This window comes from Panthera tigris, chromosome B3, assembly GCF_018350195.1.
Source record: "Panthera tigris isolate Pti1 chromosome B3, P.tigris_Pti1_mat1.1, whole genome shotgun sequence".
NCBI lineage: Eukaryota > Metazoa > Chordata > Mammalia > Carnivora > Felidae > Panthera > Panthera tigris.
Window position 1 is genome coordinate 90803441 of NC_056665.1, and position 12878 is coordinate 90816318.

At 35.7% G+C, this 12878-nt stretch overlaps 1 long non-coding RNA gene across 1 annotated transcript in view; it reads right to left on the minus strand.

The window, feature by feature from the left end:
• Positions 1-10191: 10191 nt before the first annotated feature.
• The window catches only part of LOC122239261, a 31909-nt gene continuing 29222 nt past the window's right edge, over positions 10192-12878 (minus strand). Inside the window, exon 3 of the long non-coding RNA XR_006218209.1 lies at positions 10192-10272. This is a non-coding gene — a long non-coding RNA (uncharacterized LOC122239261). The remainder of the gene's footprint in view (positions 10273-12878) is intronic.

A 12878-nucleotide genomic window follows, 5' to 3' on the forward strand; every position in this document is an offset into this window, starting at 1 on the left:
CTCCAGGCTCTGAGCTGTCAGCACAGAGCCTGACATGGGGCTTGAACTCACAGACCATGAGATCATGACCTGAGCTGAAGTAGGGCGCTCAACCGACTGAGCCACCCAGGCGCCCCATCTTATTTTTAATTTTTATTTGAAGATAGGGTATCCCTTAGCCTGTTATCTTCTTTATTTTTATTTTTTATTTAAAAAATTAAGTTTAGTTTTGAGAGAGAAAGTGGGGCAGGAGCAGAGAGAGAGTGAGAAAGAGAATTCCAAGCAGTCTCCACATTGTCAGCCTGAAGCCCAATGCAGGCTTAAACTCACAAACCGTGACATCTTGACTTGAACCAAAACCAATAGTCAGACACTTAACTGACTGAGCCACCCAGGTGCCCCTACGTATCTTTAGACAATAGCCAAGCCTAAATAATATTGGCATGTATAGTATGTTTTTGAAGGTTCGCAAAGTCATTTTAAAAATTTTTATTGATATATTTTTTAACTTTGTAATTGAACTTTATTTTTTATTTTTTAAAATTTACATCCTAATTTGTTAGTGTATAATGAAGCAATGATTTCAGTAGATTCCTTAATATCCCTTACCCATTTAGCCCATCCCCCCTCCCACAACCCCTCCAGCAACCCTCAGTTTGTTCTCCACATTTATGAGTCTCTTCTGTTTTGTCCCCCTCCCTGTTTTTATATTATTTTTGTTTCCCTTCCCTTATGTTCATCTGTTTTGTCTCCTAAAGTCCTCCTATGAGTGAAATCATATGATTTTTGTCCTTCTCTGACTGACTAATTTCACTTAGCATAATACCCTCCAGTTCCATCCACATAGTTGCAAATGGCAAGATTTCATTCTTTTTGATTGCTGAGTAATACTCTATTGTATATATATACCCCATCTTCTTTATCCATTCATCCATCGATGGACGTTTGGGCTCTTTCCATACTTTGGCTATTGTTGATAGTGCTGCTATAAACATGGGGGTGCATGTGTCCCTTCGAAACAGCACACCTGTATCCTGTGGATAAGTGCCTAGTAGTGCAATTGCTAGGTCGTAGGGTAGTTCTATTTTTAGTTTTTTTGAGAAACCTCCATACTGTTTTCCAGAGTGGCTGCACCAGCTTGCATTCCCACCAACAATGCAAAAGACATCCTCTTCCTCCACATCCTCGCCAACATCTGTTGTTGCCTGAGTTGTTCATGTTAGCCATTCTGACAGGTGTAAGGTGATATCTCATTGTGGTTTTGATTTGTATTTCCCTGATGATGAGTGATGTTGAGCATTTTTTCATGTGTCAGTTGGCCATCCAGATGTCTTCTTTGGAGAAGTGTCTCTTTATGTCTTTTGCCCATTTCTTCACTGGATTCTTTGTTTTTTGGGTGTTGAGTTTGATAAGTTCTTTACAGATTTTGATACTAACCCTTTAGCTGATATGTCACTTGCAAATAGCTTCTCCCATTCTGTTGGTTGCCTTTTAGTTTTGATGATTGTTTTCTTTGCTGTGCAGAAGCTTTTTATTTTGATGAGGTCCCAGTAGTTCATTGTTGCTTTTGTTTCCCTTGCCTCCGGAGACGTGTTGAGTAAGAAGTTGCTGCAGGCAAGATCAAAGAGGTTTTTGCCTGCTTTCTCCTTGAGGATTTTGATGGCTTCCTGTCTTACATTGAGGTCTTTCATCCACTTTGAGTTTATTTGTGATATTTTTGACCTCAAGTGAATATGTGTATCTACATCTGAGCTTTAACTGTGTTCAAGCTATTGAAATAAGATGTTATTGGATGTATAGAGTATAGTAAGAGACATAATCTACAATAAAGATGAAATTATTCTCCCTGTATATTTGAAGACTGTTAATAGATGAGGAAATTGGGATACTTTTTTATTTTCCAAAATAAACTTAGAGTTCTCTTAAATTTTCAATAGTACAGATAGAAAATTTGTGTGAAGAAATACAATTATTTTACATAAAAAGCACGCCTACTATCCATTTATGAGCTTTCAGAAAAACAATACAAATTATCTACAAAACTGATTAATCACTAAACTTCTAAAATTTCAAATTCATCAAGGAAATTTCAAATTTTAAAATCTCCTTATTCTCATACAGAATGTACTTAAGCACCTAGAGTATTTATATAATCTGTAAAATATATTTTTAATACTTGTCATTTAATATTTACTCTTTACCAGCACTGTTCTAAGACCTTTAAATAAAATTATAGCTATTGTGTATAAAATCATATGAGGTGAATATTATTGTCATTTAAAAACTAATGTGATAGTTGTGCTTGAGTGCTTGCTGTATATCAGAAATATGAAACATTATCTTTTAAAATTATTACCTATGAGTTGATTTTAAAATGGCTAGATGTTAATTGAGTTATGATGAAGCCAAGCCTGACCTTAAAATCACTCCCTGTGTCTTACTCAAATGCCTCTCTTGGTGGGTTCTTTGAAGACTTGATGACTGATTCATATTAAAATTGAAAAAAAATATTTAGGCATCTCTTTAAATCAATAATTGACATAGTAGATACTTGGTAAATTGTAACTTGATTTTTTTCTCAGTACACTGAATATTTGGCAGAATACAGTCTACATTTTTTAATTTAATCTCACGAAGTTTATATTTTCTTATCTTCCTTGTACAAAATTTCCAATGGCAAGGTACTCTGGACTCTGCCAATATAAACCTTCTCCCCCATCAGAATGAAACAATTGAGATATTGTTTTCTTTAGATAGAATAGTGGTATTAGACTATTTTTTAAATTTTATTTATTTTTTTAAATTATTATGAGAGAGAGGAGGGGGGCAAAGGGAGAAGGAGAGAAACTTAAGCAGGCTCCACATCCAGTGCAGAGCCCAGTGCAGGGCTCAATCTCACATCTGTGAGATCATGACCTGAACTGAAATCAAGACACTTAAACTACTGAGCCACCCAGGCACCCCTAAAATGTTTTAAAGTATCATGTTCCAGTCATTTCAGTTCAGTGTGCTTTGTCTAAGCTTATTTAGAGATGTAAGAAAGATAAACATGCAGCCGTGTCTCCTCCAAATAGCTGCTTATTCCAATCACTACAGTAATTCTAATAGTCCAATTCCAATGGATCAATTGGAAAGTAAGTAATCTTGCCTTTTAGAAATAGCCAAATAATATTTCTAAGTAATATTCTAGCCTCTGTCTCCACATCTATAGTTCTTAACTGATTTTTTTCCATGTCTTGAAGAGTCAAAAGTCTCTGAAGAGAATCTGACTGGTTTCCTCAGTTATAACAGCTTGTTAATTAATATAACACATGAATATTGGTACTCACCCATTAAACTTAGAGGTCATATGCTGGAGACTGGATTTCTAAACCTGTACAACTCACCCTGCACAGGGTTTCCAGATTCTTTTCCCTAAGATGTTCTTTGCCTAGGATTCATTAAGAAGAGTGATCACTTTGATTATCAGTAATCAAACAGTGGGAAAATATAAGTTTCCAAAATTAAAGTCATTTGTGACTGTCTTATATAAGTCAGATTATTAAAATGATTTCTGATGAAGTCCCTAAAATTATTATTTATCCCCATTAGTTGTATAAACTTTTTCTTTTTTCAACTTTTTTTATGTTTTATTTTTGAGAGAGAGAGAGAGAGAGACAGAGTGCTAGCAGAGGAGAGGCAGAGAGAGAGGGAGACAGAATCGTAAGCAGGCTCTGGGCTCTGAGCTGTCAGCACAGAGCCCGACATGGGGCTTGAACTCACAGACTGCAAGACCATGACCTGAAATGAAGTCAGATGCCCAACCGACTGAGCCACCCAGGTGCCCTTATAAACTTTTTCTTTGATAGTGGTTGATCGCTATTATTAATCTAAACAATGCTAAATAAGTTAAACTAAACAAAATCCAACTTTTATGGGTAATAATGGTAACAACTTAAGGGTGAAACAAAAGGGGTAATGTCCCTCCTGGTAAAATTCTAGAGGAAGCTGTATACTCTGGATTGGCAATCACAGAGGACTCAAGTCTGTTGTAAGGAAGAATCCAGGGCATTCTTTTAAAGACCATCTACAGGGCAGCTCACTCTGTCAACATTCTCTGATTGCTCCCCACATTTACAGAGTGACTACTAGAGAAATTGTCACTCCAGGCTTAAAGGAGAGTTCATTATATAAACAAATTTTATGTTGAATGTCATATATACAATTAAAATTAAGCAAGCTTAGTTTGTTAATTGTGTACCAGTATTAGTTTGGGGAGACCTGTATTAGTGTGCTAGGGCTATCGTAAAAAAATACCACTGGTGGATTAAACAACAGAAATATATTTTCTCACAGTTTGCAAAGCTAGAAGTCCAAGATCAAAGTGAGGGTAGGTTTGGTTTCTCCAAAGGCCTCTCTCCTCAGCTTGCAGACAGGATCCCACCCTTTCACACTGTGTCCTCACATGGTCTTCTCTCTATATGCATGTATCCTTGCTGGTTTTTTGTGTGTCCAATATCTGCTTGTTATGATGATTTCATTCAGGCTCACTCTAAAAGAATCTCTTTAATTTAATCACTTCTTTAAAACTCCTATCTCCACATAGTCTGAGGTAACTGAGGTCAGGGATTCAACATACAAAGGGGAACAGAATTTGGAGGGCACACAATTCAGCCCATAAGAGGATCCGCATGCAATATAAACAAGTAACAAATGAATCACCTAATCAAAATATGGGGGTGAGGGTTAAAATCACTACTAGTTTAGATAAAAGTAACAATGGAAAAACAGGATTTTGATGATATACTCTAAGTTAAAGAATACCGAGTACTGCATACAAATACTGAACTTTGTAATTTGTGTTTATGTAGAGTTATGTGTTAGAAATTCTAAAATTATTTTATATACTTTCAAAGACTGAACGAGTAAGTAAACCTATGCAGGATAATGAGTGCCAAGTTTTGTATCCTTAGAGAAAGGGGTTGGTTACTAAGTAAGGGAGATTGCTAGAATAAATTAAGAAGAGTTAGATTGTAATTTAAATTACAGTTCAAAATTGTGGAGAGAGAGAGAGAGAGAGAGAGAGAGAGAGAGAGAGAGAGAGATTAGTATAGAGATAGATATCACAGTGCTTGTATTGATAAATGCCTGAATTTATTAACTCTAGCATCATTACCTTGAATATAAGAATTGCATGCCTTGAATATAAGAATTCCATGTTTTTGAAGTGATAGAAATGTAGTCACCATTAAAGAAAAAGGCTGGGCCAAACCTGAGCAAGAAAGTGGTTAGCTGACCTAAGAGGAATTAATGTAAGGTTATAATAAGTATGTACCTGGAAATTTACCTTGAACCAGATCTTGGAATCCATAAACATCAGTTTGAGAGGTTTGAAGTCTCTGTGGTATATATCCAGGAAAAATAATATTTGTAAATAAAAAATAAGTGAAAATATGCCTTAATTCTCAACATGGATCTTATTGTGAAAAATAACATCAATGACCCAATATAATATCAAAATCTAGGAAAATATAATGGTTATGAAGTTATACCTGCTAATTGATTTTGATTTAGAGGGAATATAAATCTCAGTTTGAAAATATAAGTATGCCAGTGATGAAACTTATTTTCAGTTGGTAAAGACTTTCAGGGCACCTCATTGTCCAAAATTAAATTTCAGGACATTTGAAAACTAAATGCAAATACCACTTTCCTTTTTCTTTAGGTGACATCTATATTCTAAAGAGGGTATATAGTACCAAATTTTCTAAGATGGGCATAGGGTTAGGCGTGTGGACGTTAGCTTTGGTGCACCAACATTAATTCAGTATTATTCATTATGGATATAACATTTTAGAAAGGCCAAAGCAAGTTCTCGCTCATATTATTATAAAAATCACAAAACCCCATGATACAGATTGGGACACAAAGCATAAGAACCCTCTGGATGCAAATCAGTGCTCTCATCAGAGCAAACCCACTATCAGTAAGTAATCCGATAGGCCAGAGCTCTGCCAGTTGTCAGAAATCTCTATTCCTTTCATAATTTCCTACCAAATGTATGCATTTGAATTACTAACCATTGCTGAGAGACTGGATTGGTGTGGCCATTTACCTATGAGGAGAGTGGATGAGATGGTCTTGCAGGGCTAGTAGCTGAATCAGGAAGAAATCACTTAATAAAAAATGAACTCCTGCTCTAGAAGAGTGGATTTCCAGAAAAAAAATGTCTAAGAGTGAATAGCCAAACGTCAAGGAAAAGGGTTAGGATAAGTAGCAGATCTTTGAGGGGCTAAAATAAGTACTGACCTATAGGTAGAGTCTTTGGTTCTGTTCCAGGAGAATGGGAAGGGGTGTAATCTGGATGAGAAGAAGATGAGGTGTATCAGAGAAGTATTTTGAGGTAATTTTATAGCCTGACATGAGTGTATTGGATTGATCTCTTTCATCATTTTTATCCCAGCTGATTGTTCTGTGGTGCTACCATATCCTCCCCGGGTATTTTTCCTACTTATCATAACCCTTCCATATAAAGGCTGATGTGTTTATATTATTGTCATGGAAATTCAGATTAGAAACATTTTTCATTTCACTTTGTTAATATGCATGAATTTGAAAATAGCTGTTGCTTAACTGGTGGTGATAATGTGAACTGACATTAATCAATAGAGGTTATGGCTCCTATGTCTGGGTGTTGAGCAGTCTGACATTTTTGAGTTATCTGGCATGAAGCAATTATTTTCTCAGAGGCTCTTATCATTGCTGATCAAGTATGAACTCTGCCCAAGGTAAACACACACGAGTGCTGTTTCTTTCTTCCAGCTGATGTCCTGGCTGTTGACATAATGAGAAAAAAACATGACAATATACAATTACTTACAACTTCATTGCAGAGTTTTTTTGCACTTTTTGGAATTTTATTAAACATCCTTAGTTTTCTTAAATGCTTACTAACAGAAATTGTATTTATCTACATAAGCTGCAATACCCAGCATGTGTTTACATCTCACTGAAGAACACTTAACAAATTCCACTGTCTGCAAACGTGATTCACCAAGTTGCCTCCCTGTTTTACCCCAGTGAGCACTCTTCTTAGCTTCTATGTTGTGTACATTTGTAGAAATGTATCTAATAACCCGAACTTTGCGGTACATGCACCAGAAAGGCTTTGTTTCTCTCATTCATGCTTTTTAAAATATATGGTGGGGAATAAACTGTCAGTTCAGCTGAAAGAGTAAGAGTTTTCTGTGCTTTAACCCTCTGGAAATGAGTCATCAGCACTTTTGAAAGTTGAAGTATTCACAACATCTGAAGTATGACTGGTAAGAGACATAGTGATGTGCTAGAAGGTAAGGCAGCTTCTGATGGTGCCAAATTGATGCCTAGGGGGTATCTATGCACAAGGAGAATTTGACTCGATCTCATATATAAGGTCGACAGATGAAGCTATAATGGAATTTGAGGAAGAAAACAGAAAAAAAGTTACACAGGTTGGTAAAGTCACACTTCCTGGTCCCTTACGTGTTTAAATTGGGAACTAGTGACAAAGTGTGCTGTAGGTGGAGAACTGCTGACAGAGAGACAATCCTTCATCGTTAAAACAGAGGTTAAATAAAGATTAAGCTCAGAGCAGCAGTGAGAGCCCTGGAGACTTTGGGTAGGCAAGATGCCCAGATGTTCTTCCTATCGTTTCAGCCTGGCAGATGAGCAGAGGTGAAGAAGGTCAAGTGGGTGGGTGGCGGGTTCTAGAGAAGATGATGACACGGTCATCAGTTATTCTCATAGAATCTGAGAATAGAATGGCTCCTGGCAGGGAGTTAGTGATTTCTTCTATATACTTAAAGTTTTCTTTAATTTTGTTCTTAGACTCTTCTGATCATGATAGTTCTTCTTTATATACTCTGTAACCATATACAATACTTTCAGTTATATGCAGAGAAAAACACTGCTATTTAAAAAAGTTAGATAAAAGGTTTATTTCATGGGGCACTTGGGTGGCTCAGCCGGTTAAGCATACAACTCTTGATTTTGGCTCAGGTCATGATCTCATGCTTTGTGAATTCAAGCCCCGTGTAGGGGTCCATACCAGCAGTGTGGAGCCTGCTTGGGATTTTTTCTCTGTCTGCCCTCACCCCACTTACATGCACACACACTCTGTCTCAAAATAAATAAATAAATAAATAAATAAATAAATAAATAAATAAATAAACAAACAAACAAACAAACTTAAAACAAATCTTATTTAATGATTTCAAGTGTAATTTGACAATATGGGTACTGTTACATTTCATTTGTACAATAACCTAAGAATATAGTGAATAGTAAATATTCTGAATGGTATTTGATCAATAAAGCAAGTATTCTAAAATGTTTTTATGAACACTTTTTTGTACGGTTTTTATTTTTTCCATATATAAGATTACCTTTGCATAAAGATTAAAGATCCAGATGGGTGTACTCTCTGGCCTTGTTTCATTCCCTGATGATTTCAGATTCATTACTTCTCAGGAGGATTCATGGTCAAGTAGGAGGTGATATGGATGCTTTATTATGACCTTGTGCAATACTATTAGTCTTTGTTTTTCCCTACTTAAATCACCCTCAGAAATAATCATAAACTTGATTGAAAACCAAATGGGTAATTAGTACTACTCTATTTTTGTTTCTGGATCTCCAAATTCATGAATAATTTCTTTAACATTTCATATCAGTGTCTCTAGAAAACAAAAGCAAAAGCAAAACAAAACAAAACCAAAAAAACCTTCCAAATTCAACATTGTTTTAAGAGTTCCTGGAATTTTATACAAAAACTATAAAATTTTCATGGCTAAAGATACTAGCTATTGCTTCTTCAGTCATATGTTTATATAGGTGATATTTCCTGGGGCAACCTGGGTAGCTCAGGTTGGTTTAGCTTCTGACTTGATTTCAGCTCAGGTCATGATCCCAGGGTTGTGGGATCCAGCCCTGCATCGGGCTCTGTGCTGAGCATGGAGCCTGCTTCAGATTCTCTCTCACTCTCTGTCTCTGTCTCTCTCCTCTTTTAAATAAAAGTAAAAAATAAAATAAAAAATAAGTGATCCTTCCCCACCCATAGTTACATCTAAGAAGTGGTCCTGGGTGACAATATTTCAATAAGGGATCTTGCCTTATAGCCTACACTCTATGTAACCAGAGATGAATACAAAACATTGATTTAGTCAAATTTGTTTTGTGAGAACTTGGATTTGGTTCACTTAAAGAAAAGCCCATTAGCAGCAAGGATCCCAGTCATAATTCATGTGTCATTGGGATGATAAATGGAGCTGTGGCAATTCACAACAGTACTCAAGCTGAGGTTAGATTGTAGTGGAAACTAAAAGCTGGTTCATGTGTTAACAGAAGAGCAAATCTGCAGATATGCTGATGTACTGGCTTCAGTTTTGTCTCATGGCATTCCTTGGACTCCTTCTAAATACCAATTTCCTGGACATTTCCCAAACTTCCGGACTTCTGATGTTCCTCTTTTCCACAGTATTAATACATACTACTCCAATGGGTGTGATAATAAGAGTTTCTATCCCATATGCTGGCGGAAACCCTGTGAAAATTTCAGTGATTTCAAGATCTTGGAGGGATTACATATTTTCCTGTGCTTTTGTACTTTTTCTGCTGAGTTTTTTTATTTTATTTAAACTCTGGCTCTTTCAAACTATGTTTGTTGTTTGTTTTGCTTTGCTTGTTTGTTTGTTTTAATACATGAGTGTGAAATGAAGCTTCTTTTCTTCAATTTAGTCAAGGTAATCTAACCAAGGCAGTACTTTTCAGCATCATTTGTTGACATTTGGAGGAAACCTTTAGAGATTACAGCATAAATGAGTGCAGGCTACACTATCTTACAATTAAATATTAGTCTGGCCCTAAAACATGGAAGCAAACAGACTGACAAATCGAGTGGTCATTTACTCCTAAGTAATTTTTACTGTCCGGATTGTTTCTTTTAACAGTCACACCTCTAAACTTATCACCATAATTATAAGTCCCTTTTCCACTAAAACTATGAGGTTTTTCTCATTCATTTTCCCTAGTTTACAGCTTCTCATTCTCTGAGATACTCCCCAAAATATTAAAACTTCTTCATTTTATTTTACAAAAGAAGGAATTTGAATAACTGGTACTAATGCAGCTGAAATGTACCCTTATTGTTATGTCTGAAAGAGCAATTTCTTCAGTACCCATTATTATCTTTTTGACCATAATTCCACTAGAGTTTTCATCTCTTTGTTCTGAGTGCTGTCAGTCCCAAATCCCCTTTCAAAGATTTTCCAAAGAAGCCTGCAAGAAAAATAGAATAACTTAAGCTAGCCAGTATTTAGACTTTAGAATTCATAATGAAGAGAGATAAATGTAACTCTTTCTGGAGTTACAAAAATAATAATTCAGGGGAATACATCTATCTATGATCTACTTATCCAGATGGGTTGCAACACAATAATATAAATGTATATACATTTTCCATTATAGATATTTGGGATAAGTAAAATCGGTTTATTTGAGGATGTTTCCATGAATGTCAATAGTTAAGCAAGGGACAATGGCTTTTAATTAGGTTCTGTACTCTATTTTTTTTAAGCTTTTATTTATTTTTGAGAGAGAGCATGAGCAGGGGAGGGGAAGAGAGAAGGAGACAGAATGTGAAGCAGGCTTCAGTCTCTGAGCCATCAGCACAGAGCCTTACACAGGGCTTGAAACCACAAACCACAGGATCATGACCTGAGCCAAATCATAAGCCAAACTTGGACACTTAACTGACTGAGCCACCCCAGTGCTCCAGGTCCTGTACACTATTATCTGTGAGAATGAGCATTGATAGAAACCTGTCCATAGTATTTTGGTCGATCTTTCCCTTATGTACATTTACACATTAATTACTGCAACTGGGGATACATATTTTGTTTGTACCCAAAACAAATGAATCTTTCAATTGTAATCACAAGTGGATTTCATATAGTTATCTAATAATCACTTCATAATTGTATGTGTTAGATTCTAGGGAAATTATGCTTAAAACCAACAGGATACCTCAGAAGCACGTATCTGAAAATTGCTTGCCTTATGCAAAAATAGCGGTCTGGTCTTTCAAAGAAAATTGTTGTACTTCAGCTTTAGAAAGTCATGGTATTTTTTTAATGCCATCATTCTAGAAGGCTACCAGCATTTCATTTTGAAAACTTTATTTGAAGTGGCACATTTTATGCACAAATAGTCACACTTCAATATCAAAGAAACTAGGTAGATGTCAGTGAGCTCCAGCCCTAAGCGACATGGAGAGGTAGGTAATTGAGTTGAGATGCTTTGAGTCAGCTCTCTGTGATGTCAAGAACCATGTTCATGACATCTTTAGGCCAGGGATAGTTCCCTTTTTTCCCCCTAGCTTGCACTTGGCAATATGTGACATATAAAGCTGGAGGCAACAATTTTGGACTTAGCAGAATATGCCATTTAAAAAAAAATGTGAACTCAATTGAAAACCTGGTTTCAAAATTAACACTAATTGCTGAGAGTAATGCGACATTTTGTTTTCAGACCAACAACTTGTTCTTTGTTCTTTCAGATGCACATATATTTTATAGCTTTAATTAATGATTTTTTTCTCCTAGCTTCTCAGAATAAACACTTAACTCATCATAGCAAGTGTCCAGAATGGACCCTTTAAATACAGAGATGACATTAAAGTCTAAATTTTAAGGCTATGCTTTTCATATAAAAATGTTATATAAGATAATTTTATGACTCTACTATACACTATTAACTTTTATCCTAGTTAACTGACAGTTGTATTGACCTTGGCTACTGGCTGGCTGTCTGGCTTGCCTATCTATCTATCTGTCCTCTATCGTCTATCTATCTTGCCTTAACTAATTCTCGTGATTCTGTTAATTTAGTCTCTCCAATTTGGAATATTCTGTAGGTTTCTTATCTTTCTCTTTACCCCCCAATTCACTGAACTCATTTGGTTAAAGTTCTTTTTATCAGGGTATGCTTGACTCTATAGACATTTCCAAATATCAAAATATCCCAAATAACATATTTATAATTCTGCACCCCCATTAAACAATGAAATATAGTTAATGGGCCCATAAATAAAAATTAAGCTACAATCTTAATCAATTGAAGAATTCTAAATATAGTTAATAGTGGGAATTGTAGAGTGACTATAGTAATATTAACCCTTACCTTTATATCTAAATATCTGTAAATTGGGGCACCTGAGTGTCTCAGTTGGTTAAGCATCCAACTTTGGCTTTGGTCATGATCTCACAATTTGTGAGTTCGAGCCCTGTGTGGGGCTCTGTACTGACAGCTCAGAGCCTGGAGCCTGTGATTCAGATTCTGTGTCTCCTTCTCTCTCTGCCCCTCCCTGCTTGCACTCTGTCTCTCTCATAAGTAAACATTAAAAACAAATGAATAAATAAATAAATGCAAATTAATTGGATAAAAAATGTGGAAAAATCAGCTATTTGAATGAGTGTTATAATGAAACTAGCCATAGAACACAGGTGATTTCATCCAGGTGGCATAGTATTCCTTCCTTTAATTTGCTGATTAGTCAAGAGTACCAGTAAGGGATGATTTATGCGTATTGTTGGGTTTTTCTTAAAAAAAAACAATGACTGGTAGCTGTCTTTTACAAATATAATACTCTCTACAAAATACCCTATAGAAATCCAAGACCAATATTATTTCATGCGTGTTTCTTTTAACTAATAGATTGTAGCTAATGAAAATGTCATTTGCCAAATTAAATCCTGACATTCCCCTCCCCTCTTTGTGTTAATATATATTCAAGACATCATTACATTCCATAAGGCTATTTTCATTGATTTGAACATTTATTCCAGTGATAACGCTTTTTGCCTATGGGTATGCTTATATCTATT